The sequence below is a fragment of the Ambystoma mexicanum genome, chromosome 5q (assembly GCF_040938575.1).
Source record: "Ambystoma mexicanum isolate Mex_15411 chromosome 5q, UKY_AmexF1_1, whole genome shotgun sequence".
Classification (NCBI taxonomy): domain Eukaryota; kingdom Metazoa; phylum Chordata; class Amphibia; order Caudata; family Ambystomatidae; genus Ambystoma; species Ambystoma mexicanum.
Window position 1 is genome coordinate 529,336,362 of NC_090933.1, and position 20,599 is coordinate 529,356,960.

Consider the following 20,599-nt stretch of genomic DNA (forward strand, 5'->3'; position numbering starts at 1 on the left):
CCATGCAATGCGCCTGTTGCACAGTATCACGCCTGTTGCCGGCCCTCGCGCGGATGACTCTTTGGGATAGCAGAAAGTGGACGGAAGACTTTTAGGATGATAGTAAAAAAAACAGAAGCGAGCACATGACTTTATTTGCGACGATTGGCGAGTTTTGAATAAAATAGTGAAAATGAAGTAAAAGCGTCTTGCTGGAGAATGCGGGCATCGATCCCGCTACCTCTCGCATGCTAAGCGAGCGCTCTACCATCTGAGCTAATTCCCCTCCTCCTCGAAGGCTCTCGATACACTGCTTCAGAGCTGAAGCACAGTCTCCGGCTCACACTTGCTTGGCTGTCCAGGGACCTGTAGTGCATAAAGCCCTTTCTCTTCATCTGCCGCAGAGGAAATCACAATCTCACCCCTTTGCCCAAAACAAAATACCTTCAGTGGAGCTACAAGTAAAGCTGCAGATGGCCATCCATTGCAACGAGGATTGGCCAACCAGGTATTAATAGCAGAGTGACTCCACTGCCACGCCCTTTCACGCTGGACCTGCGCTTGTGATCAAGAGGCTGCACACCAGTCCCATAGACCCGAGAGCCCAATTGAAAAGGTGCTTGCTTCTCACTTTATTTCTCTCGCTATTTCTTGCTGTTTTAGGCCGCTGACACGCCGCCTGCAGCCAAAGGACCAGCGCTGGAGTGCCCTTTGTCATTTTTACCAGCTGGCCATATTTTACAATCGAGCGTCAGAATACCAAACAGGTAAGAGTTAGGTCTGGGAATTGAGTCCACTTTCCATCGTGTGTCCCATAAAGCGGAAGTGTCCAGCCGAGAGCAGGCAGGTGCCTTTTGCCCGCGTGTGCTGGGACACTGCAGCTTTGGACGTGAGCCAACTTGCCCTTTTCAGTGGGCCAGTACCTGTGACTCCAGTGAGAGAAGAGGAAAAGAAAGAACTTTCCCCTTCTCTGTCGAGTGGCCCCAGTGGCCTAATGGATAAGGCACTGGCCTCCTAAGCCAGGGATTGTGGGTTCGAGTCCCATCTGGGGTGGTTCGTGGCATTTTGTTCACACTTCTGCCAAAGCATGCAAAAGGTTTTTGCGGTAGTAGGGGGTGGGCGCAGGCTAGTACTTTGCTGGGCGCTGTGAAGTCCAGAACGTGCTCTGCTGGTAGCAGACTTTAAATGCCGGGAGACTGCAGAGTGTAGCAACCCCTCATGTCAGCGAAGAGACACAGATGAGTGGTAAGAAAGACAGGGAAAATATGCTTTCTGGAATCAGAGCTCCTGCAGACAGGGCTCACTCTTCTGCCAGCTCCGACCTGCTCCGATGAAAACGAAATAAAAGAGCAAAGGCTGCGCACTTTGAACCAATTATTCGAAGCATCGTATTGAAATGAAATAAAAGGTTAACAGCCCTGGGTGGCATCAAAGTGGAATTTCCTGAATATGTCACCAATGCCATGCAATGCGCCTGTTGCACAGTATCACGCCTGTTGCCGGCCCTCGCGCGGATGACTCTTTGGGATAGCAGAAAGTGGACGGAAGACTTTTAGGATGATAGTAAAAAAAACAGAAGCGAGCACATGACTTTATTTGCGACGATTGGCGAGTTTTGAATAAAATAGTGAAAATGAAGAAAAAGCGTCTTGCTGGAGAACGCGGGCATCGATCCCGCTACCTCTCGCATGCTAAGCGAGCGCTCTACCATCTGAGCTAATTCCCCTCCTCCTCGAAGGCTCTCGATACACTGCTTCAGAGCTGAAGCACAGTCTCCGGCTCACACTTGCTTGGCTGTCCAGGGACCTGTAGTGCATAAAGCCCTTTCTCTTCATCTGCCGCAGAGGAAATCACAATCTCACCCCTTTGCCCAAAACAAAATACCTTCAGTGGAGCTACAAGTAAAGCTGCAGATGGCCATCCATTGCAACGAGGATTGGCCAACCAGGTATTAATAGCAGAGTGACTCCACTGCCACGCCCTTTCACGCTGGACCTGCGCTTGTGATCAAGAGGCTGCACGCCAGTCCCATAGACCCGAGAGCCCAATTGAAAAGGTGCTTGCTTCTCACTTTATTTCTCTCGCTATTTCTTGCTGTTTTAGGCCGCTGACACGCCGCCTGCAGCCAAAGGACCAGCGCTGGAGTGCCCTTTGTCATTTTTACCAGCTGGCCATATTTTACAATCGAGCGTCAGAATACCAAACAGGTAAGAGTTAGGTCTGGGAATTGAGTCCACTTTCCATCGTGTGTCCCATAAAGCGGAAGTGTCCAGCCGAGTGCAAGCAGGTGCCTTTTGCCCGCGTGTGCTGGGACACTGCAGCTTTGGACGTGAGCCAACTTGCCCTTTTCAGTGGGCCAGTACCTGTGACTCCAGTGAGAGAAGAGGAAAAGAAAGAACTTTCCCCTTCTCTGTCGAGTGGCCCCAGTGGCCTAATGGATAAGGCACTGGCCTCCTAAGCCAGGGATTGTGGGTTCGAGTCCCATCTGGGGTGGTTCGTGGCATTTTGTTCACACTTCTGCCAAAGCATGCAAAAGGTTTTTGCGGTAGTAGGGGGTGGGCGCAGGCTAGTACTTTGCTGGGCGCTGTGAAGTCCAGAACGTGCTCTGCTGGTAGCAGACTTTAAATGCCGGGAGACTGCAGAGTGTAGCAACCCCTCATGTCAGCGAAGAGACACAGATGAGTGGTAAGAAAGACAGGGAAAATATGCTTTCTGGAATCAGAGCTCCTGCAGACAGGGCTCACTCTTCTGCCAGCTCCGACCTGCTCCGATGAAAACGAAATAAAAGAGCAAAGGCTGCGCACTTTGAACCAATTATTCGAAGCATCGTATTGAAATGAAATAAAAGGTTAACAGCCCTGGGTGGCATCAAAGTGGAATTTCCTGAATATGTCACCAATGCCATGCAATGCGCCTGTTGCACAGTATCACGCCTGTTGCCGGCCCTCGCGCGGATGACTCTTTGGGATAGCAGAAAGTGGACGGAAGACTTTTAGGATGATAGTAAAAAAAACAGAAGCGAGCACATGACTTTATTTGCGACGATTGGCGAGTTTTGAATAAAATAGTGAAAATGAAGTAAAAGCGTCTTGCTGGAGAATGCGGGCATCGATCCCGCTACCTCTCGCATGCTAAGCGAGCGCTCTACCATCTGAGCTAATTCCCCTCCTCCTCGAAGGCTCTCGATACACTGCTTCAGAGCTGAAGCACAGTCTCCGGCTCACACTTGCTTGGCTGTCCAGGGACCTGTAGTGCATAAAGCCCTTTCTCTTCATCTGCCGCAGAGGAAATCACAATCTCACCCCTTTGCCCAAAACAAAATACCTTCAGTGGAGCTACAAGTAAAGCTGCAGATGGCCATCCATTGCAACGAGGATTGGCCAACCAGGTATTAATAGCAGAGTGACTCCACTCCCACGCCCTTTCACGCTGGACCTGCGCTTGTGATCAAGAGGCTGCACACCAGTCCCATAGACCCGAGAGCCCAATTGAAAAGGTGCTTGCTTCTCACTTTATTTCTCTCGCTATTTCTTGCTGTTTTAGGCCGCTGACACGCCGCCTGCAGCCAAAGGACCAGCGCTGGAGTGCCCTTTGTCATTTTTACCAGCTGGCCATATTTTACAATCGAGCGTCAGAATACCAAACAGGTAAGAGTTAGGTCTGGGAATTGAGTCCACTTTCCATTGTGTGTCCCATAAAGCGGAAGTGTCCAGCCGAGAGCAGGCAGGTGCCTTTTGCCCGCGTGTGCTGGGACACTGCAGCTTTGGACGTGAGCCAACTTGCCCTTTTCAGTGGGCCAGTACCTGTGACTCCAGTGAGAGAAGAGGAAAAGAAAGAACTTTCCCCTTCTCTGTCGAGTGGCCCCAGTGGCCTAATGGATAAGGCACTGGCCTCCTAAGCCAGGGATTGTGGGTTCGAGTCCCATCTGGGGTGGTTCGTGGCATTTTGTTCACACTTCTGCCAAAGCATGCAAAAGGTTTTTGCGGTAGTAGGGGGTGGGCGCAGGCTAGTACTTTGCTGGGCGCTGTGAAGTCCAGAACGTGCTCTGCTGGTAGCAGACTTTAAATGCCGGGAGACTGCAGAGTGTAGCAACCCCTCATGTCAGCGAAGAGACACAGATGAGTGGTAAGAAAGACAGGGAAAATATGCTTTCTGGAATCAGAGCTCCTGCAGACAGGGCTCACTCTTCTGCCAGCTCCGACCTGCTCCGATGAAAACGAAATAAAAGAGCAAAGGCTGCGCACTTTGAACCAATTATTCGAAGCATCGTATTGAAATGAAATAAAAGGTTAACAGCCCTGGGTGGCATCAAAGTGGAATTTCCTGAATATGTCACCAATGCCATGCAATGCGCCTGTTGCACAGTATCACGCCTGTTGCCGGCCCTCGCGCGGATGACTCTTTGGGATAGCAGAAAGTGGACGGAAGACTTTTAGGATGATAGTAAAAAAAACAGAAGCGAGCACATGACTTTATTTGCGACGATTGGCGAGTTTTGAATAAAATAGTGAAAATGAAGAAAAAGCGTCTTGCTGGAGAATGCGGGCATCGATCCCGCTACCTCTCGCATGCTAAGCGAGCGCTCTACCATCTGAGCTAATTCCCCTCCTCCTCGAAGGCTCTCGATACACTGCTTCAGAGCTGAAGCACAGTCTCCGGCTCACACTTGCTTGGCTGTCCAGGGACCTGTAGTGCATAAAGCCCTTTCTCTTCATCTGCCGCAGAGGAAATCACAATCTCACCCCTTTGCCCAAAACAAAATACCTTCAGTGGAGCTACAAGTAAAGCTGCAGATGGCCATCCATTGCAACGAGGATTGGCCAACCAGGTATTAATAGCAGAGTGACTCCACTGCCACGCCCTTTCACGCTGGACCTGCGCTTGTGATCAAGAGGCTGCACGCCAGTCCCATAGACCCGAGAGCCCAATTGAAAAGGTGCTTGCTTCTCACTTTATTTCTCTCGCTATTTCTTGCTGTTTTAGGCCGCTGACACGCCGCCTGCAGCCAAAGGACCAGCGCTGGAGTGCCCTTTGTCATTTTTACCAGCTGGCCATATTTTACAATCGAGCGTCAGAATACCAAACAGGTAAGAGTTAGGTCTGGGAATTGAGTCCACTTTCCATCGTGTGTCCCATAAAGCAGAAGTGTCCAGCCGAGTGCAAGCAGGTGCCTTTTGCCCGCGTGTGCTGGGACACTGCAGCTTTGGACGTGAGCCAACTTGCCCTTTTCAGTGGGCCAGTACCCGTGACTCCAGTGAGAGAAGAGGAAAAGAAAGAACTTTCCCCTTCTCTGTTGAGTTGCCCCAGTGGCCTAATGGATAAGGCACTGGCCTCCTAAGCCAGGGATTGTGGGTTCGAGTCCCATCTGGGGTGGTTCGTGGCATTTTGTTCACACTTCTGCCAAAGCATGCAAAAGGTTTTTGCGGTAGTAGGGGGTGGGCGCAGGCTAGTACTTTGCTGGGCGCTGTGAAGTCCAGAACGTGCTCTGCTGGTAGCAGACTTTAAATGCGGGAGACTGCAGAGTGTAGCAACCCCTCATGTCAGCGAAGAGACACAGATGAGTGGTAAGAAAGACAGGGAAAATATGCTTTCTGGAATCAGAGCTCCTGCAGACAGGGCTCACTCTTCTGCCAGCTCCGACCTGCTCCGATGAAAACGAAATAAAAGAGCAAAGGCTGCGCACTTTGAACCAATTATTCGAAGCATCGTATTGAAATGAAATAAAAGGTTAACAGCCCTGGGTGGCATCAAAGTGGAATTTCCTGAATATGTCACCAATGCCATGCAATGCGCCTGTTGCACAGTATCACGCCTGTTGCCGGCCCTCGCGCCGGTGACTCTTTGGGATAGCAGAAAGTGGACGGAAGACTTTTAGGATGATAGTAAAAAAAACAGAAGCGAAGCGAGCACATGACTTTATTTGCGACGATTGGCGAGTTTTGAATAAAATAGTGAAAATGAAGAAAAAGCGTCTTGCTGGAGAATGCGGGCATCGATCCCGCTACCTCTCGCATGCTAAGCGAGCGCTCTACCATCTGAGCTAATTCCCCTCCTCCTCGAAGGCTCTCGATACACTGCTTCAGAGCTGAAGCACAGTCTCCGGCTCACACTTGCTTGGCTGTCCAGGGACCTGTAGTGCATAAAGCCCTTTCTCTTCATCTGCGGCAGGGGAAATCACAATCTCACCCCTTTGCCCAAAACAAAATACCTTCAGTGGAGCTACAAGTAAAGCTGCAGATGGCCATCCATTGCAACGAGGACTGGCCAACCAGGTATTAATAGCAGAGTGACTCCACTGCCACGCCCTTTCACGCTGGACCTGCGCTTGTGATCAAGAGGCTGCACGCCAGTCCCATAGACCCGAGAGCCCAATTGAAAAGGTGCTTGCTTCTCACTTTATTTCTCTCGCTATTTCTTGCTGTTTTAGGCCGCTGACACGCCGCCTGCAGCCAAAGGACCAGCGCTGGAGTGCCCTTTGTCATTTTTACCAGCTGGCCATATTTTACAATCGAGCGTCAGAATACCAAACAGGTAAGAGTTAGGTCTGGGAATTGAGTCCACTTTCCATCGTGTGTCCCATAAAGCGGAAGTGTCCAGCCGAGTGCAAGCAGGTGCCTTTTGCCCGCGTGTGCTGGGACACTGCAGCTTTGGACGTGAGCCAACTTGCCCTTTTCAGTGGGCCAGTACCCGTGACTCCAGTGAGAGAAGAGGAAAAGAAAGAACTTTCCCCTTCTCTGTCGAGTGGCCCCAGTGGCCTAATGGATAAGGCACTGGCCTCCTAAGCCAGGGATTGTGGGTTCGAGTCCCATCTGGGGTGGTTCGTGGCATTTTGTTCACACTTCTGCCAAAGCATGCAAAAGGTTTTTGCGGTAGTAGGGGGTGGGCGCAGGCTAGTACTTTGCTGGGCGCTGTGAAGTCCAGAACGTGCTCTGCTGGTAGCAGACTTTAAATGCCGGGAGACTGCAGAGTGTAGCAACCCCTCATGTCAGCGAAGAGACACAGATGAGTGGTAAGAAAGACAGGGAAAATATGCTTTCTGGAATCAGAGCTCCTGCAGACAGGGCTCACTCTTCTGCCAGCTCCGACCTGCTCCGATGAAAACGAAATAAAAGAGCAAAGGCTGCGCACTTTGAACCAATTATTCGAAGCATCGTATTGAAATGAAATAAAAGGTTAACAGCCCTGGGTGGCATCAAAGTGGAATTTCCTGAATATGTCACCAATGCCATGCAATGCGCCTGTTGCACAGTATCACGCCTGTTGCCGGCCCTCGCGCGGATGACTCTTTGGGATAGCAGAAAGTGGACGGAAGACTTTTAGGATGATAGTAAAAAAAACAGAAGCGAGCACATGACTTTATTTGCGACGATTGGCGAGTTTTGAATAAAATAGTGAAAATGAAGAAAAAGCGTCTTGCTGGAGAATGCGGGCATCGATCCCGCTACCTCTCGCATGCTAAGCGAGCGCTCTACCATCTGAGCTAATTCCCCTCCTCCTCGAAGGCTCTCGATACACTGCTTCAGAGCTGAAGCACAGTCTCCGGCTCACACTTGCTTGGCTGTCCAGGGACCTGTAGTGCATAAAGCCCTTTCTCTTCATCTGCCGCAGAGGAAATCACAATCTCACCCCTTTGCCCAAAACAAAATACCTTCAGTGGAGCTACAAGTAAAGCTGCAGATGGCCATCCATTGCAACGAGGATTGGCCAACCAGGTATTAATAGCAGAGTGACTCCACTGCCACGCCCTTTCACGCTGGACCTGCGCTTGTGATCAAGAGGCTGCACGCCAGTCCCATAGACCCGAGAGCCCAATTGAAAAGGTGCTTGCTTCTCACTTTATTTCTCTCGCTATTTCTTGCTGTTTTAGGCCGCTGACACGCCGCCTGCAGCCAAAGGACCAGCGCTGGAGTGCCCTTTGTCATTTTTACCAGCTGGCCATATTTTACAATCGAGCGTCAGAATACCAAACAGGTAAGAGTTAGGTCTGGGAATTGAGTCCACTTTCCATCGTGTGTCCCATAAAGCGGAAGTGTCCAGCCGAGTGCAAGCAGGTGCCTTTTGCCCGCGTGTGCTGGGACACTGCAGCTTTGGACGTGAGCCAACTTGCCCTTTTCAGTGGGCCAGTACCTGTGACTCCAGTGAGAGAAGAGGAAAAGAAAGAACTTTCCCCTTCTCTGTCGAGTGGCCCCAGTGGCCTAATGGATAAGGCACTGGCCTCCTAAGCCAGGGATTGTGGGTTCGAGTCCCATCTGGGGTGGTTCGTGGCATTTTGTTCACACTTCTGCCAAAGCATGCAAAAGGTTTTTGCGGTAGTAGGGGGTGGGCGCAGGCTAGTACTTTGCTGGGCGCTGTGAAGTCCAGAACGTGCTCTGCTGGTAGCAGACTTTAAATGCCGGGAGACTGCAGAGTGTAGCAACCCCTCATGTCAGCGAAGAGACACAGATGAGTGGTAAGAAAGACAGGGAAAATATGCTTTCTGGAATCAGAGCTCCTGCAGACAGGGCTCACTCTTCTGCCAGCTCCGACCTGCTCCGATGAAAACGAAATAAAAGAGCAAAGGCTGCGCACTTTGAACCAATTATTCGAAGCATCGTATTGAAATGAAATAAAAGGTTAACAGCCCTGGGTGGCATCAAAGTGGAATTTCCTGAATATGTCACCAATGCCATGCAATGCGCCTGTTGCACAGTATCACGCCTGTTGCCGGCCCTCGCGCGGATGACTCTTTGGGATAGCAGAAAGTGGACGGAAGACTTTTAGGATGATAGTAAAAAAAACAGAAGCGAGCACATGACTTTATTTGCGACGATTGGCGAGTTTTGAATAAAATAGTGAAAATGAAGTAAAAGCGTCTTGCTGGAGAATGCGGGCATCGATCCCGCTACCTCTCGCATGCTAAGCGAGCGCTCTACCATCTGAGCTAATTCCCCTCCTCCTCGAAGGCTCTCGATACACTGCTTCAGAGCTGAAGCACAGTCTCCGGCTCACACTTGCTTGGCTGTCCAGGGACCTGTAGTGCATAAAGCCCTTTCTCTTCATCTGCCGCAGAGGAAATCACAATCTCACCCCTTTGCCCAAAACAAAATACCTTCAGTGGAGCTACAAGTAAAGCTGCAGATGGCCATCCATTGCAACGAGGATTGGCCAACCAGGTATTAATAGCAGAGTGACTCCACTCCCACGCCCTTTCACGCTGGACCTGCGCTTGTGATCAAGAGGCTGCACACCAGTCCCATAGACCCGAGAGCCCAATTGAAAAGGTGCTTGCTTCTCACTTTATTTCTCTCGCTATTTCTTGCTGTTTTAGGCCGCTGACACGCCGCCTGCAGCCAAAGGACCAGCGCTGGAGTGCCCTTTGTCATTTTTACCAGCTGGCCATATTTTACAATCGAGCGTCAGAATACCAAACAGGTAAGAGTTAGGTCTGGGAATTGAGTCCACTTTCCATTGTGTGTCCCATAAAGCGGAAGTGTCCAGCCGAGAGCAGGCAGGTGCCTTTTGCCCGCGTGTGCTGGGACACTGCAGCTTTGGACGTGAGCCAACTTGCCCTTTTCAGTGGGCCAGTACCTGTGACTCCAGTGAGAGAAGAGGAAAAGAAAGAACTTTCCCCTTCTCTGTCGAGTGGCCCCAGTGGCCTAATGGATAAGGCACTGGCCTCCTAAGCCAGGGATTGTGGGTTCGAGTCCCATCTGGGGTGGTTCGTGGCATTTTGTTCACACTTCTGCCAAAGCATGCAAAAGGTTTTTGCGGTAGTAGGGGGTGGGCGCAGGCTAGTACTTTGCTGGGCGCTGTGAAGTCCAGAACGTGCTCTGCTGGTAGCAGACTTTAAATGCCGGGAGACTGCAGAGTGTAGCAACCCCTCATGTCAGCGAAGAGACACAGATGAGTGGTAAGAAAGACAGGGAAAATATGCTTTCTGGAATCAGAGCTCCTGCAGACAGGGCTCACTCTTCTGCCAGCTCCGACCTGCTCCGATGAAAACGAAATAAAAGAGCAAAGGCTGCGCACTTTGAACCAATTATTCGAAGCATCGTATTGAAATGAAATAAAAGGTTAACAGCCCTGGGTGGCATCAAAGTGGAATTTCCTGAATATGTCACCAATGCCATGCAATGCGCCTGTTGCACAGTATCACGCCTGTTGCCGGCCCTCGCGCGGATGACTCTTTGGGATAGCAGAAAGTGGACGGAAGACTTTTAGGATGATAGTAAAAAAAACAGAAGCGAGCACATGACTTTATTTGCGACGATTGGCGAGTTTTGAATAAAATAGTGAAAATGAAGAAAAAGCGTCTTGCTGGAGAATGCGGGCATCGATCCCGCTACCTCTCGCATGCTAAGCGAGCGCTCTACCATCTGAGCTAATTCCCCTCCTCCTCGAAGGCTCTCGATACACTGCTTCAGAGCTGAAGCACAGTCTCCGGCTCACACTTGCTTGGCTGTCCAGGGACCTGTAGTGCATAAAGCCCTTTCTCTTCATCTGCCGCAGAGGAAATCACAATCTCACCCCTTTGCCCAAAACAAAATACCTTCAGTGGAGCTACAAGTAAAGCTGCAGATGGCCATCCATTGCAACGAGGATTGGCCAACCAGGTATTAATAGCAGAGTGACTCCACTGCCACGCCCTTTCACGCTGGACCTGCGCTTGTGATCAAGAGGCTGCACGCCAGTCCCATAGACCCGAGAGCCCAATTGAAAAGGTGCTTGCTTCTCACTTTATTTCTCTCGCTATTTCTTGCTGTTTTAGGCCGCTGACACGCCGCCTGCAGCCAAAGGACCAGCGCTGGAGTGCCCTTTGTCATTTTTACCAGCTGGCCATATTTTACAATCGAGCGTCAGAATACCAAACAGGTAAGAGTTAGGTCTGGGAATTGAGTCCACTTTCCATCGTGTGTCCCATAAAGCAGAAGTGTCCAGCCGAGTGCAAGCAGGTGCCTTTTGCCCGCGTGTGCTGGGACACTGCAGCTTTGGACGTGAGCCAACTTGCCCTTTTCAGTGGGCCAGTACCCGTGACTCCAGTGAGAGAAGAGGAAAAGAAAGAACTTTCCCCTTCTCTGTTGAGTTGCCCCAGTGGCCTAATGGATAAGGCACTGGCCTCCTAAGCCAGGGATTGTGGGTTCGAGTCCCATCTGGGGTGGTTCGTGGCATTTTGTTCACACTTCTGCCAAAGCATGCAAAAGGTTTTTGCGGTAGTAGGGGGTGGGCGCAGGCTAGTACTTTGCTGGGCGCTGTGAAGTCCAGAACGTGCTCTGCTGGTAGCAGACTTTAAATGCGGGAGACTGCAGAGTGTAGCAACCCCTCATGTCAGCGAAGAGACACAGATGAGTGGTAAGAAAGACAGGGAAAATATGCTTTCTGGAATCAGAGCTCCTGCAGACAGGGCTCACTCTTCTGCCAGCTCCGACCTGCTCCGATGAAAACGAAATAAAAGAGCAAAGGCTGCGCACTTTGAACCAATTATTCGAAGCATCGTATTGAAATGAAATAAAAGGTTAACAGCCCTGGGTGGCATCAAAGTGGAATTTCCTGAATATGTCACCAATGCCATGCAATGCGCCTGTTGCACAGTATCACGCCTGTTGCCGGCCCTCGCGCCGGTGACTCTTTGGGATAGCAGAAAGTGGACGGAAGACTTTTAGGATGATAGTAAAAAAAACAGAAGCGAAGCGAGCACATGACTTTATTTGCGACGATTGGCGAGTTTTGAATAAAATAGTGAAAATGAAGAAAAAGCGTCTTGCTGGAGAATGCGGGCATCGATCCCGCTACCTCTCGCATGCTAAGCGAGCGCTCTACCATCTGAGCTAATTCCCCTCCTCCTCGAAGGCTCTCGATACACTGCTTCAGAGCTGAAGCACAGTCTCCGGCTCACACTTGCTTGGCTGTCCAGGGACCTGTAGTGCATAAAGCCCTTTCTCTTCATCTGCGGCAGGGGAAATCACAATCTCACCCCTTTGCCCAAAACAAAATACCTTCAGTGGAGCTACAAGTAAAGCTGCAGATGGCCATCCATTGCAACGAGGACTGGCCAACCAGGTATTAATAGCAGAGTGACTCCACTGCCACGCCCTTTCACGCTGGACCTGCGCTTGTGATCAAGAGGCTGCACGCCAGTCCCATAGACCCGAGAGCCCAATTGAAAAGGTGCTTGCTTCTCACTTTATTTCTCTCGCTATTTCTTGCTGTTTTAGGCCGCTGACACGCCGCCTGCAGCCAAAGGACCAGCGCTGGAGTGCCCTTTGTCATTTTTACCAGCTGGCCATATTTTACAATCGAGCGTCAGAATACCAAACAGGTAAGAGTTAGGTCTGGGAATTGAGTCCACTTTCCATCGTGTGTCCCATAAAGCGGAAGTGTCCAGCCGAGTGCAAGCAGGTGCCTTTTGCCCGCGTGTGCTGGGACACTGCAGCTTTGGACGTGAGCCAACTTGCCCTTTTCAGTGGGCCAGTACCTGTGACTCCAGTGAGAGAAGAGGAAAAGAAAGAACTTTCCCCTTCTCTGTCGAGTGGCCCCAGTGGCCTAATGGATAAGGCACTGGCCTCCTAAGCCAGGGATTGTGGGTTCGAGTCCCATCTGGGGTGGTTCGTGGCATTTTGTTCACACTTCTGCCAAAGCATGCAAAAGGTTTTTGCGGTAGTAGGGGGTGGGCGCAGGCTAGTACTTTGCTGGGCGCTGTGAAGTCCAGAACGTGCTCTGCTGGTAGCAGACTTTAAATGCCGGGAGACTGCAGAGTGTAGCAACGCCTCATGTCAGCGAAGAGACACAGATGAGTGGTAAGAAAGACAGGGAAAATATGCTTTCTGGAATCAGAGCTCCTGCAGACAGGGCTCACTCTTCTGCCAGCTCCGACCTGCTCCGATGAAAACGAAATAAAAGAGCAAAGGCTGCGCACTTTGAACCAATTATTCGAAGCATCGTATTGAAATGAAATAAAAGGTTAACAGCCCTGGGTGGCATCAAAGTGGAATTTCCTGAATATGTCACCAATGCCATGCAATGCGCCTGTTGCACAGTATCACGCCTGTTGCCGGCCCTCGCGCGGATGACTCTTTGGGATAGCAGAAAGTGGACGGAAGACTTTTAGGATGATAGTAAAAAAAACAGAAGCGAGCACATGACTTTATTTGCGACGATTGGCGAGTTTTGAATAAAATAGTGAAAATGAAGTAAAAGCGTCTTGCTGGAGAATGCGGGCATCGATCCCGCTACCTCTCGCATGCTAGAGCGCTCTACCATCTGAGCTAATTCCCCTCCTCCTCGAAGGCTCTCGATACACTGCTTCAGAGCTGAAGCACAGTCTCCGGCTCACACTTGCTTGGCTGTCCAGGGACCTGTAGTGCATAAAGCCCTTTCTCTTCATCTGCCGCAGAGGAAATCACAATCTCACCCCTTTGCCCAAAACAAAATACCTTCAGTGGAGCTACAAGTAAAGCTGCAGATGGCCATCCATTGCAACGAGGATTGGCCAACCAGGTATTAATAGCAGAGTGACTCCACTGCCACGCCCTTTCACGCTGGACCTGCGCTTGTGATCAAGAGGCTGCACGCCAGTCCCATAGACCCGAGAGCCCAATTGAAAAGGTGCTTGCTTCTCACTTTATTTCTCTCGCTATTTCTTGCTGTTTTAGGCCGCTGACACGCCGCCTGCAGCCAAAGGACCAGCGCTGGAGTGCCCTTTGTCATTTTTACCAGCTGGCCATATTTTACAATCGAGCGTCAGAATACCAAACAGGTAAGAGTTAGGTCTGGGAATTGAGTCCACTTTCCATCGTGTGTCCCATAAAGCGGAAGTGTCCAGCCGAGTGCAAGCAGGTGCCTCTTGCCCGCGTGTGCTGGGACACTGCAGCTTTGGACGTGAGCCAACTTGCCCTTTTCAGTGGGCCAGTACCCGTGACTCCAGTGAGAGAAGAGGAAAAGAAAGAACTTTCCCCTTCTCTGTCGAGTTGCCCCAGTGGCCTAATGGATAAGGCACTGGCCTCCTAAGCCAGGGATTGTGGGTTCGAGTCCCATCTGGGTTGGTTCGTGGCATTTTGTTCACACTTCTGCCAAAGCATGCAAAAGGTTTTTGCGGTAGTAGGGGGTGGGCGCAGGCTAGTACTTTGCTGGGCGCTGTGAAGTCCAGAACGTGCTCTGCTGGTAGCAGACTTTAAATGCCGGGAGACTGCAGAGTGTAGCAACGCCTCATGTCAGCGAAGAGACACAGATGAGTGGTAAGAAAGACAGGGAAAATATGCTTTCTGGAATCAGAGCTCCTGCAGACAGGGCTCACTCTTCTGCCAGCTCCGACCTGCTCCGATGAAAACGAAATAAAAGAGCAAAGGCTGCGCACTTTGAACCAATTATTCGAAGCATCGTATTGAAATGAAATAAAAGGTTAACAGCCCTGGGTGGCATCAAAGTGGAATTTCCTGAATATGTCACCAATGCCATGCAATGCGCCTGTTGCACAGTATCACGCCTGTTGCCGGCCCTCGCGCGGATGACTCTTTGGGATAGCAGAAAGTGGACGGAAGACTTTTAGGATGATAGTAAAAAAAACAGAAGCGAGCACATGACTTTATTTGCGACGATTGGCGAGTTTTGAATAAAATAGTGAAAATGAAGTAAAAGCGTCTTGCTGGAGAATGCGGGCATCGATCCCGCTACCTCTCGCATGCTAAGCGAGCGCTCTACCATCTGAGCTAATTCCCCTCCTCCTCGAAGGCTCTCGATACACTGCTTCAGAGCTGAAGCACAGTCTCCGGCTCACACTTGCTTGGCTGTCCAGGGACCTGTAGTGCATAAAGCCCTTTCTCTTCATCTGCGGCAGAGGAAATCACAATCTCACCCCTTTGCCCAAAACAAAATACCTTCAGTGGAGCTACAAGTAAAGCTGCAGATGGCCATCCATTGCAATGAGGATTGGCCAACCAGGTATTAATAGCAGAGTGACTCCACTGCCACGCCCTTTCACGCTGGACCTGCGCTTGTGATCAAGAGGCTGCACGCCAGTCCCATAGACCCGAGAGCCCAATTGAAAAGGTGCTTGCTTCTCACTTTATTTCTCTCGCTATTTCTTGCTGTTTTAGGCCGCTGACACGCCGCCTGCAGCCAAAGGACCAGCGCTGGAGCGCCCTTTGTCATTTTTACCAGCTGGCCATATTTTACAATCGAGCGTCAGAATACCAAACAGGTAAGAGTTAGGTCTGGGAATTGAGTCCACTTTCCATCGTGTGTCCCATAAAGCGGAAGTGTCCAGCCGAGTGCAAGCAGGTGCCTTTTGCCCGCGTGTGCTGGGACACTGCAGCTTTGGACGTGAGCCAACTTGCCCTTTTCAGTGGGCCAGTACCCGTGACTCCAGTGAGAGAAGAGGAAAAGAAAGAACTTTCCCTTTCTCTGTCGAGTGGCCCCAGTGGCCTAATGGATAAGGCACTGGCCTCCTAAGCCAGGGATTGTGGGTTCGAGTCCCATCTGGGGTGGTTCGTGGCATTTTGTTCACACTTCTGCCAAAGCATGCAAAAGGTTTTTGCGGTAGTAGGGGGTGGGCGCAGGCTAGTACTTTGCTGGGCGCTGTGAAGTCCAGAACGTGCTCTGCTGGTAGCAGACTTTAAATGCCGGGAGACTGCAGAGTGTAGCAACCCCTCATGTCAGCGAAGAGACACAGATGAGTGGTAAGAAAGACAGGGAAAATATGCTTTCTGGAATCAGAGCTCCTGCAGACAGGGCTCACTCTTCTGCCAGCTCCGACCTGCTCCGATGAAAACGAAATAAAAGAGCAAAGGCTGCGCACTTTGAACCAATTATTCGAAGCATCGTATTGAAATGAAATAAAAGGTTAACAGCCCTGGGTGGCATCAAAGTGGAATTTCCTGAATATGTCACCAATGCCATGCAATGCGCCTGTTGCACAGTATCACGCCTGTTGCCGGCCCTCGCGCGGATGACTCTTTGGGATAGCAGAAAGTGGACGGAAGACTTTTAGGATGATAGTAAAAAAAACAGAAGCGAGCACATGACTTTATTTGCGACGATTGGCGAGTTTTGAATAAAATAGTGAAAATGAAGAAAAAGCGTCTTGCTGGAGAATGCGGGCATCGATCCCGCTACCTCTCGCATGCTAAGCGAGCGCTCTACCATCTGAGCTAATTCCCCTCCTCCTCGAAGGCTCTCGATACACTGCTTCAGAGCTGAAGCACAGTCTCCGGCTCACACTTGCTTGGCTGTCCAGGGACCTGTAGTGCATAAAGCCCTTTCTCTTCATCTGCCGCAGAGGAAATCACAATCTCACCCCTTTGCCCAAAACAAAATACCTTCAGTGGAGCTACAAGTAAAGCTGCAGATGGCCATCCATTGCAACGAGGATTGGCCAACCAGGTATTAATAGCAGAGTGACTCCACTGCCACGCCCTTTCACGCTGGACCTGCGCTTGTGATCAAGAGGCTGCACGCCAGTCCCATAGACCCGAGAGCCCAATTGAAAAGGTGCTTGCTTCTCACTTTATTTCTCTCGCTATTTCTTGCTGTTTTAGGCCGCTGACACGCCGCCTGCAGCCAAAGGACCAGCGCTGGAGTGCCCTTTGTCATTTTTACCAGCTGGCCATATTTTACAATCGAGCGTCAGAATACCAAACAGGTAAGAGTTAGGTCTGGGAATTGAGTCCACTTTCCATCGTGTGTCCCATAAAGCGGAAGTGTCCAGCCGAGTGCAAGCAGGTGCCTTTTGCCCGCGTGTGCTGGGACACTGCAGCTTTGGACGTGAGCCAACTTGCCCTTTTCAGTGGGCCAGTACCCGTGACTCCAGTGAGAGAAGAGGAAAAGAAAGAACTTTCCCCTTCTCTGTCGAGTTGCCCCAGTGGCCTAATGGATAAGGCACTGGCCTCCTAAGCCAGGGATTGTGGGTTCGAGTTCCATCTGGGGTGGTTCGTGGCATTTTGTTCACACTTCTGCCAAAGCATGCAAAAGGTTTTTGCGGTAGTAGGGGGTGGGCGCAGGCTAGTACTTTGCTGGGCGCTGTGAAGTCCAGAACGTGCTCTGCTGGTAGCAGACTTTAAATGCGGGAGACTGCAGAGTGTAGCAACCCCTCATGTCAGCGAAGAGACACAGATGAGTGGTAAGAAAGACAGGGAAAATATGCTTTCTGGAATCAGAGCTCCTGCAGACAGGGCTCACTCTTCTGCCAGCTCCGACCTGCTCCGATGAAAACGAAATAAAAGAGCAAAGGCTGCGCACTTTGAACCAATTATTCGAAGCATCGTATTGAAATGAAATAAAAGGTTAACAGCCCTGGGTGGCATCAAAGTGGAATTTCCTGAATATGTCACCAATGCCATGCAATGCGCCTATTGCACAGTATCACGCCTGTTGCCGGCCCTCGCGCGGGTGACTCTTTGGGATAGCAGAAAGTGGACGGAAGACTTTTAGGATGATAGTAAAAAAAACAGAAGCGAGCACATGACTTTATTTGCGACGATTGGCGAGTTTTGAATAAAATAGTGAAAATGAAGAAAAAGCGTCTTGCTGGAGAATGCGGGCATCGATCCCGCTACCTCTCGCATGCTAAGCGAGCGCTCTACCATCTGAGCTAATTCCCCTCCTCCTCGAAGGCTCTCGATACACTGCTTCAGAGCTGAAGCACAGTCTCCGGCTCACACTTGCTTGGCTGTCCAGGGACCTGTAGTGCATAAAGCCCTTTCTCTTCATCTGCGGCAGGGGAAATCACAATCTCACCCCTTTGCCCAAAACAAAATACCTTCAGTGGAGCTACAAGTAAAGCTGCAGATGGCCATCCATTGCAATGAGGATTGGCCAACCAGGTATTAATAGCAGAGTGACTCCACTGCCACGCCCTTTCACGCTGGACCTGCGCTTGTGATCAAGAGGCTGCACGCCAGTCCCATAGACCCGAGAGCCCAATTGAAAAGGTGCTTGCTTCTCACTTTATTTCTCTCGCTATTTCTTGCTGTTTTAGGCCGCTGACACGCCGCCTGCAGCCAAAGGACCAGCGCTGGAGCGCCCTTTGTCATTTTTACCAGCTGGCCATATTTTACAATCGAGCGTCAGAATACCAAACAGGTAAGAGTTAGGTCTGGGAATTGAGTCCACTTTCCATCGTGTGTCCCATAAAGCGGAAGTGTCCAGCCGAGTGCAAGCAGGTGCCTTTTGCCCGCGTGTGCTGGGACACTGCAGCTTTGGACGTGAGCCAACTTGCCCTTTTCAGTGGGCCAGTACCCGTGACTCCAGTGAGAGAAGAGGAAAAGAAAGAACTTTCCCCTTCTCTGTCGAGTGGCCCCAGTGGCCTAATGGATAAGGCACTGGCCTCCTAAGCCAGGGATTGTGGGTTCGAGTCCCATCTGGGGTGGTTCGTGGCATTTTGTTCACACTTCTGCCAAAGCATGCAAAAGGTTTTTGCGGTAGTAGGGGGTGGGCGCAGGCTAGTACTTTGCTGGGCGCTGTGAAGTCCAGAACGTGCTCTGCTGGTAGCAGACTTTAAATGCCGGGAGACTGCAGAGTGTAGCAACCCCTCATGTCAGTGAAGAGACACAGATGAGTGGTAAGAAAGACAGGGAAAATATGCTTTCTGGAATCAGAGCTCCTGCAGACAGGGCTCACTCTTCTGCCAGCTCCGACCTGCTCCGATGAAAACGAAATAAAAGAGCAAAGGCTGCGCACTTTGAACCAATTATTCGAAGCATCGTATTGAAATGAAATAAAAGGTTAACAGCCCTGGGTGGCATCAAAGTGGAATTTCCTGAATATGTCACCAATGCCATGCAATGCGCCTGTTGCACAGTATCACGCCTGTTGCCGGCCCTCGCGCGGATGACTCTTTGGGATAGCAGAAAGTGGACGGAAGACTTTTAGGATGATAGTAAAAAAAACAGAAGCGAGCACATGACTTTATTTGCGACGATTGGCGAGTTTTGAATAAAATAGTGAAAATGAAGAAAAAGCGTCTTGCTGGAGAATGCGGGCATCGATCCCGCTACCTCTCGCATGCTAAGCGAGCGCTCTACCATCTGAGCTAATTCCCCTCCTCCTCGAAGGCTCTCGATACACTGCTTCAGAGCTGAAGCACAGTCTCCGGCTCACACTTGCTTGGCTGTCCAGGGACCTGTAGTGCATAAAGCCCTTTCTCTTCATCTGCCGCAGAGGAAATCACAATCTCACCCCTTTGCCCAAAACAAAATACCTTCAGTGGAGCTACAAGTAAAGCTGCAGATGGCCATCCATTGCAACGAGGATTGGCCAACCAGGTATTAATAGCAGAGTGACTCCACTGCCACGCCCTTTCACGCTGGACCTGCGCTTGTGATCAAGAGGCTGCACGCCAGTCCCATAGACCCGAGAGCCCAATTGAAAAGGTGCTTATTTCTCTCTTTATTTCTCTCGCTATTTCTTGCTGTTTTAGGCCGCTGACACGCCGCCTGCAGCCAAAGGACCAGCGCTGGAGTGCCCTTTGTCATTTTTACCAGCTGGCCATATTTTACAATCGAGCGTCAGAATACCAAACAGGTAAGAGTTAGGTCTGGGAATTGAGTCCACTTTCCATCGTGTGTCCCATAAAGCGGAAGTGTCCAGCCGAGTGCAAGCAGGTGCCTCTTGCCCGCGTGTGCTGGGACACTGCAGCTTTGGACGTGAGCCAACTTGCCCTTTTCAGTGGGCCAGTACCCGTGACTCCAGTGAGAGAAGAGGAAAAGAAAGAACTTTCCCCTTCTCTGTCGAGTTGCCCCAGTGGCCTAATGGATAAGGCACTGGCCTCCTAAGCCAGGGATTGTGGGTTCGAGTCCCATCTGGGTTGGTTCGTGGCATTTTGTTCACACTTCTGCCAAAGCATGCAAAAGGTTTTTGCGGTAGTAGGGGGTGGGCGCAGGCTAGTACTTTGCTGGGCGCTGTGAAGTCCAGAACGTGCTCTGCTGGTAGCAGACTTTAAATGCCGGGAGACTGCAGAGTGTAGCAACGCCTCATGTCAGCGAAGAGACACAGATGAGTGGTAAGAAAGACAGGGAAAATATGCTTTCTGGAATCAGAGCTCCTGCAGACAGGGCTCACTCTTCTGCCAGCTCCGACCTGCTCCGATGAAAACGAAATAAAAGAGCAAAGGCTGCGCACTTTGAACCAATTATTCGAAGCATCGTATTGAAATGAAATAAAAGGTTAACAGCCCTGGGTGGCATCAAAGTGGAATTTCCTGAATATGTCACCAATGCCATGCAATGCGCCTGTTGCACAGTATCACGCCTGTTGCCGGCCCTCGCGCGGATGACTCTTTGGGATAGCAGAAAGTGGACGGAAGACTTTTAGGATGATAGTAAAAAAAACAGAAGCGAGCACATGACTTTATTTGCGACGATTGGCGAGTTTTGAATAAAATAGTGAAAATGAAGTAAAAGCGTCTTGCTGGAGAATGCGGGCATCGATCCCGCTACCTCTCGCATGCTAAGCGAGCGCTCTACCATCTGAGCTAATTCCCCTCCTCCTCGAAGGCTCTCGATACACTGCTTCAGAGCTGAAGCACAGTCTCCGGCTCACACTTGCTTGGCTGTCCAGGGACCTGTAGTGCATAAAGCCCTTTCTCTTCATCTGCCGCAGAGGAAATCACAATCTCACCCCTTTGCCCAAAACAAAATACCTTCAGTGGAGC

General features: G+C 50.6%; 27 non-coding genes across 27 annotated transcripts; 14 read left to right on the forward strand and 13 right to left on the reverse strand.

The window, feature by feature from the left end:
- Window positions 1–192: 192 nt before the first annotated feature.
- On the reverse strand, window positions 193–265 carry TRNAA-AGC (transfer RNA alanine (anticodon AGC)). The gene has a single exon. It is a non-coding gene; the product is annotated as a tRNA-Ala (tRNA).
- Window positions 266–959: 694 nt separating this feature from the next.
- Window positions 960–1,032, forward strand: TRNAR-CCU (transfer RNA arginine (anticodon CCU)). The gene has a single exon. It is a non-coding gene; the product is annotated as a tRNA-Arg (tRNA).
- Window positions 1,033–2,399: 1,367 nt separating this feature from the next.
- On the forward strand, window positions 2,400–2,472 carry TRNAR-CCU (transfer RNA arginine (anticodon CCU)). Its single transcript has one exon. It is a non-coding gene; the product is annotated as a tRNA-Arg (tRNA).
- A 600-nt stretch (window positions 2,473–3,072) lies between these two features.
- On the reverse strand, window positions 3,073–3,145 carry TRNAA-AGC (transfer RNA alanine (anticodon AGC)). The gene has a single exon. It is a non-coding gene; the product is annotated as a tRNA-Ala (tRNA).
- A 694-nt stretch (window positions 3,146–3,839) lies between these two features.
- Window positions 3,840–3,912, forward strand: TRNAR-CCU (transfer RNA arginine (anticodon CCU)). The gene has a single exon. It is a non-coding gene; the product is annotated as a tRNA-Arg (tRNA).
- A 600-nt stretch (window positions 3,913–4,512) lies between these two features.
- TRNAA-AGC (transfer RNA alanine (anticodon AGC)) lies at window positions 4,513–4,585 on the reverse strand. Its single transcript has one exon. It is a non-coding gene; the product is annotated as a tRNA-Ala (tRNA).
- Window positions 4,586–5,279: 694 nt separating this feature from the next.
- TRNAR-CCU (transfer RNA arginine (anticodon CCU)) lies at window positions 5,280–5,352 on the forward strand. Its single transcript has one exon. It is a non-coding gene; the product is annotated as a tRNA-Arg (tRNA).
- A 604-nt stretch (window positions 5,353–5,956) lies between these two features.
- Window positions 5,957–6,029, reverse strand: TRNAA-AGC (transfer RNA alanine (anticodon AGC)). Its single transcript has one exon. It is a non-coding gene; the product is annotated as a tRNA-Ala (tRNA).
- A 694-nt stretch (window positions 6,030–6,723) lies between these two features.
- Window positions 6,724–6,796, forward strand: TRNAR-CCU (transfer RNA arginine (anticodon CCU)). Its single transcript has one exon. It is a non-coding gene; the product is annotated as a tRNA-Arg (tRNA).
- Window positions 6,797–7,396: 600 nt separating this feature from the next.
- Window positions 7,397–7,469, reverse strand: TRNAA-AGC (transfer RNA alanine (anticodon AGC)). Its single transcript has one exon. It is a non-coding gene; the product is annotated as a tRNA-Ala (tRNA).
- A 694-nt stretch (window positions 7,470–8,163) lies between these two features.
- TRNAR-CCU (transfer RNA arginine (anticodon CCU)) lies at window positions 8,164–8,236 on the forward strand. The gene has a single exon. It is a non-coding gene; the product is annotated as a tRNA-Arg (tRNA).
- Window positions 8,237–8,836: 600 nt separating this feature from the next.
- On the reverse strand, window positions 8,837–8,909 carry TRNAA-AGC (transfer RNA alanine (anticodon AGC)). The gene has a single exon. It is a non-coding gene; the product is annotated as a tRNA-Ala (tRNA).
- Window positions 8,910–9,603: 694 nt separating this feature from the next.
- TRNAR-CCU (transfer RNA arginine (anticodon CCU)) lies at window positions 9,604–9,676 on the forward strand. The gene has a single exon. It is a non-coding gene; the product is annotated as a tRNA-Arg (tRNA).
- A 600-nt stretch (window positions 9,677–10,276) lies between these two features.
- On the reverse strand, window positions 10,277–10,349 carry TRNAA-AGC (transfer RNA alanine (anticodon AGC)). The gene has a single exon. It is a non-coding gene; the product is annotated as a tRNA-Ala (tRNA).
- A 694-nt stretch (window positions 10,350–11,043) lies between these two features.
- On the forward strand, window positions 11,044–11,116 carry TRNAR-CCU (transfer RNA arginine (anticodon CCU)). Its single transcript has one exon. It is a non-coding gene; the product is annotated as a tRNA-Arg (tRNA).
- Window positions 11,117–11,720: 604 nt separating this feature from the next.
- TRNAA-AGC (transfer RNA alanine (anticodon AGC)) lies at window positions 11,721–11,793 on the reverse strand. Its single transcript has one exon. It is a non-coding gene; the product is annotated as a tRNA-Ala (tRNA).
- A 694-nt stretch (window positions 11,794–12,487) lies between these two features.
- TRNAR-CCU (transfer RNA arginine (anticodon CCU)) lies at window positions 12,488–12,560 on the forward strand. The gene has a single exon. It is a non-coding gene; the product is annotated as a tRNA-Arg (tRNA).
- A 1,364-nt stretch (window positions 12,561–13,924) lies between these two features.
- TRNAR-CCU (transfer RNA arginine (anticodon CCU)) lies at window positions 13,925–14,007 on the forward strand. Its single transcript has one exon. It is a non-coding gene; the product is annotated as a tRNA-Arg (tRNA).
- A 590-nt stretch (window positions 14,008–14,597) lies between these two features.
- On the reverse strand, window positions 14,598–14,670 carry TRNAA-AGC (transfer RNA alanine (anticodon AGC)). Its single transcript has one exon. It is a non-coding gene; the product is annotated as a tRNA-Ala (tRNA).
- Window positions 14,671–15,364: 694 nt separating this feature from the next.
- Window positions 15,365–15,437, forward strand: TRNAR-CCU (transfer RNA arginine (anticodon CCU)). Its single transcript has one exon. It is a non-coding gene; the product is annotated as a tRNA-Arg (tRNA).
- A 600-nt stretch (window positions 15,438–16,037) lies between these two features.
- Window positions 16,038–16,110, reverse strand: TRNAA-AGC (transfer RNA alanine (anticodon AGC)). The gene has a single exon. It is a non-coding gene; the product is annotated as a tRNA-Ala (tRNA).
- A 694-nt stretch (window positions 16,111–16,804) lies between these two features.
- Window positions 16,805–16,877, forward strand: TRNAR-CCU (transfer RNA arginine (anticodon CCU)). The gene has a single exon. It is a non-coding gene; the product is annotated as a tRNA-Arg (tRNA).
- Window positions 16,878–17,476: 599 nt separating this feature from the next.
- Window positions 17,477–17,549, reverse strand: TRNAA-AGC (transfer RNA alanine (anticodon AGC)). Its single transcript has one exon. It is a non-coding gene; the product is annotated as a tRNA-Ala (tRNA).
- Window positions 17,550–18,243: 694 nt separating this feature from the next.
- TRNAR-CCU (transfer RNA arginine (anticodon CCU)) lies at window positions 18,244–18,316 on the forward strand. The gene has a single exon. It is a non-coding gene; the product is annotated as a tRNA-Arg (tRNA).
- Window positions 18,317–18,916: 600 nt separating this feature from the next.
- Window positions 18,917–18,989, reverse strand: TRNAA-AGC (transfer RNA alanine (anticodon AGC)). The gene has a single exon. It is a non-coding gene; the product is annotated as a tRNA-Ala (tRNA).
- A 694-nt stretch (window positions 18,990–19,683) lies between these two features.
- TRNAR-CCU (transfer RNA arginine (anticodon CCU)) lies at window positions 19,684–19,766 on the forward strand. Its single transcript has one exon. It is a non-coding gene; the product is annotated as a tRNA-Arg (tRNA).
- A 590-nt stretch (window positions 19,767–20,356) lies between these two features.
- On the reverse strand, window positions 20,357–20,429 carry TRNAA-AGC (transfer RNA alanine (anticodon AGC)). The gene has a single exon. It is a non-coding gene; the product is annotated as a tRNA-Ala (tRNA).
- Between the last annotated feature and the right edge of the window lie 170 nt (window positions 20,430–20,599).